Source organism: Etheostoma spectabile, chromosome 19, assembly GCF_008692095.1.
Source record: "Etheostoma spectabile isolate EspeVRDwgs_2016 chromosome 19, UIUC_Espe_1.0, whole genome shotgun sequence".
In the NCBI taxonomy this organism is placed as follows: domain Eukaryota; kingdom Metazoa; phylum Chordata; class Actinopteri; order Perciformes; family Percidae; genus Etheostoma; species Etheostoma spectabile.
In genome coordinates, this window is record NC_045751.1 from 1,817,976 (window position 1) to 1,821,853 (window position 3,878).

Here is a 3,878-nt window from a genome sequence, read left to right on the forward strand (position 1 = left end):
AAAAAATGATGCTTATGTCATCCACTTTTCTGCAGTAAATTAATGAGCACAGTCCTACTTAGGAGTTAGAAAGAAAATGAGAATTACAAATGGATAAAAAGTTAAATATATGCACACAGAACTGGCTTTCCTCTTGGTTGGACAAAATCTCTAACCTGCTCCTAGGATATATCATTAAAATGCCCCCTGGTTGGAACATCATGATAACAAATACCATTCCAGTGAATAATATACTATGTAGACAAGATGTTAGAGTAAACTTTGTTGTAATTAATCAAGTGAGGGAAATCTGTTTTCTGGGGGCTCTTATTTTGAAATTTGACTGCACTGAAATTAATTTCCAGATGTCACAACTTAGAAATAAACTGGAAAGTAGTTGAACAAAAAGTCCTCACCAAGAACTATTTGTTCTTGAGGAACATGAGGAGTGGTTTCGTTTAGAAAAACTCATCATTACCGGATTATAATCCCCAACTAAATATAGCAGGAGTTGCTTAAGGGGCGTCACCTCCTCTATGGCCCCCATTGCGGCGTTCAAGCATGTCTAATCTCTTACATAACAACTGGGCATTCACTACTGTGTGGTTCCTCATTAGTAGTAATTCGATAGCAACACAACGAATGGTGTTCACAAACATTACAAGCTTTGCTTTGTTCAGTCATTCCACTTTGTGCAGTTTTTGCAAAAAGTGACAAAAGGGCATTTTTATTTAAATTATCAATCAACCTTGATTGATAATCTCAGTTTGAATTTACACACACATGTATCTTGCCAAATATCCATAATTTGTTTGTGTTTATGAGCATTGTCAGGACAACTTGTGCTCTCATATGACTTTTCACTTGTACAAGCTCCATTTGAATAATTTGCATTTTGCATGATACAGCCAGGTTTGCGTGCAAATACACGAACATGCACACAAACTAGGGCATTTATTATTACCATGGCTGAGACTGGAGCAGATTAAGTTCACATTTTAATTAGACACTTGAATTTTGCAGATGTAGATGAGATCAGCAGCACAAGCAGCTGAAGCTCATTAAAATGTATGTTTTCTTACAGTATATCCCCATCAGAAAGTGTTTAATGAATTGATTCTTGCTTTGTGATTAATCAGATACATTTCTAATATGATATTTATTCTGTTCTAATATTCTATATGTTTTGGAATAGTTGCCCCACTTTCCCTTTGGGTCCCAGGGATATAGAGTACAGCAAATATGGATTGAAAAGCCAGACAATGGTGCTGAAAATATCCCACTTGAACTGGCATTGGCAACCTGGTGGCTGTGTAGTAAGAGAAAAAGCTAAATAAAACACATCACATTAAAAGCAAACTTGACTCCTCAAAGTTGATATGTACTAGTGTTGTTGTTGGTGCTGGTGAAATTATAAAAAGGGCAACACAGGCAAAGAAAGGGTACAGGTTTGTCATTTGAGCTACCCACTGTGGTCAGCAGATCTTTTGCTGTTCATTGGGGCTTTTTCAAGGTGACAAGTCAGGGCAATGGCACCAGCCCCCAGTGGGACATCTGTCTACTTGCAGAGCTGGCAAAGTCTCGCTAATTAGTCTTAAATTAATATGCCCTTCACAATTGCATCAAACTTGTATAGGATCAGTGGTTCGCTGGGGTGGCTAAATTTATTTATTTCAGTTTTCTCATATTTTTTCTTTTCCTTTTTTAAACGTTTCTTGCTATTATTTCTATGTGTGCGCTGTTGATATGATGGCAAAGTGTATAAGTAATAAACCAACACAATTCTGAAGAGAAAAAAAAAATCATATCCAAAAACCAATGAGCCACTACTCTGCAGAAGTCATTTAAAGTGCATGCCAGGCAGGCAATGATGTGTCAGTGCAATGATACAGTCATTTTTAGACTTTTGGCTCAGAGTAAAGGCTGCAATGCTGACAGGGCGCAAATGGTCAGATTCACGGCTAGATTGCAACCTCACCACCGAGGTCAGAAAAGAAAAGTTTACATTTGCGGAACTTGTTAAAGACCTGATTTATTTGAGCCGTCAGATCCATAATTTAGTGGGACTATAAGATATTCAGTGGCAGCCCAAGCTAGTAGGCCTACAGTCAGGGTGGGAATGTCCAACATCATAATGTAAATCTTCTCTGTGAGCTCAAGACATCACACTGATAACCAAATACTTTTGTACTTTTGTTCATCTTTTAAATCAACCCTCCAGAATGACTGAAGGTTGAATTGGTTATTTTTTACTACAGTATGGTGATTCATTTTACACCAAGATCATTACAGATCATTAAAGCTCACATCACTCAAACTGATTATTACCACACTCTTGAACTTTTTTCTTAAGAGGAAGTATTATATGTTCCTCAGGGAAATGTGTGGGGAGGGAAATGGCATTGTCTCCTCAATGGGCCCTTTTAAGTACTTCCTGGGGAAAGGCTGCACCACACTAATGCATTGTAACCCCTCACCGCACACTCAATCATTGCATACAGTTTCCTCAGCCTTAATGAGTGACTGTGCTGATTTACTTTTTTTTTTTAATTTTAAAGCTGAAGATTTTTACACAGCTTGTTGGACATATGGCCTGGTTTAAATAATTGGCCCATTTGATATTACAACAGATTTATGGTCTGTCTAATTATGCAAACTGATTTCCAGGGGTTCATAGAAGGTGACACAAAACTCTACTGAAGTGAATTTTCTCCTACAGTATTCAGTCTCAAATAAGTAGATATTGCAAATGAATTGGCCAATTGAAAAGAAGAAGAAAAAAACAGTTTCAAATGTGCAAAAATGACACTCAAAGGGTCTTGTGAGTTTTATAGTTACAAAGAAAATGGCAGCTGAGAAAGTAGACTGACCTGTGTAAAAGATTATATGATTATAACATTATACATATTCCAGAATCTAAGTATCTAAAATTAGTCATGTCGTCTATAGATATTAAAACTGTGTTGGATTACCACAAAAAATAGAAGGCTATATTTATTATTCAAAATCAGGACAACACAGATTCACAGCATATGATAAAATGGTATAATACAGTAGACATGTTTTGGGAAATAAATAAATGGATCATCAAAAGCATAGCCCCTTATAATTATATATTTCATAGTATATGCCCTCTTGTGGAGACATTCCAAAGCACTTATTTTAATTAATATAATCTTTCCAAACAAAAATATGGTGAGCTTGCTGGGGGCCTTGAGCTTCAAAAAGAGGAGAGAAGCCTTAACTGCACATCTCTCTCATTGCTTTCTTTATATAACAGGAACAGACAGATGGTGTTTGGGTAACAAGAGCTTTAGCTCACTTTCCTCTCTTCTCAATTGGTCATAATTATCAGTGTAATAATTGTCATCACATTGTTTGGATGTGGCCTAACCAGGCAGGTAATGTTTAACACTCTTAAAAGCATTTTTTGAAATATGTTAAGTCTATATGCGATTGTGTTATGATTTGAATGTGAATGTGAAAAGAAATAAGTGGAGAAATCATGCCAATTACAAAAGCTGGTCAGTCGGATGTCATGTTGCCTGAGCTTATTACTATTCATGAGCTCGCCCAGTTGTGCTCATAGACAGTAAAAGAAATGCACAATGTGACCCTGTTGATTTAAAAAAAGACCAGTGAAGGATTATTATAAGGATATTAGAAGCACTTTTCCGGTGATGGCTTTTTACTGCTCAGCCTCAAACTGAGTTTGACGACGTGGATTTGATTCGAGCAACCTGTCTGAAAGTTGTAAGTCTTCTGGTAGCTGTGCCAAGAGAAATCTCAGTCAGTCCCAATCAGCAGAGACGGAGAGCGTGGGTATATGGTAGGAGACAACTTAGACACAGGCTAATTACTGCTGACTAAAATGTTAGTAATTAAACCTAAACAGCTAA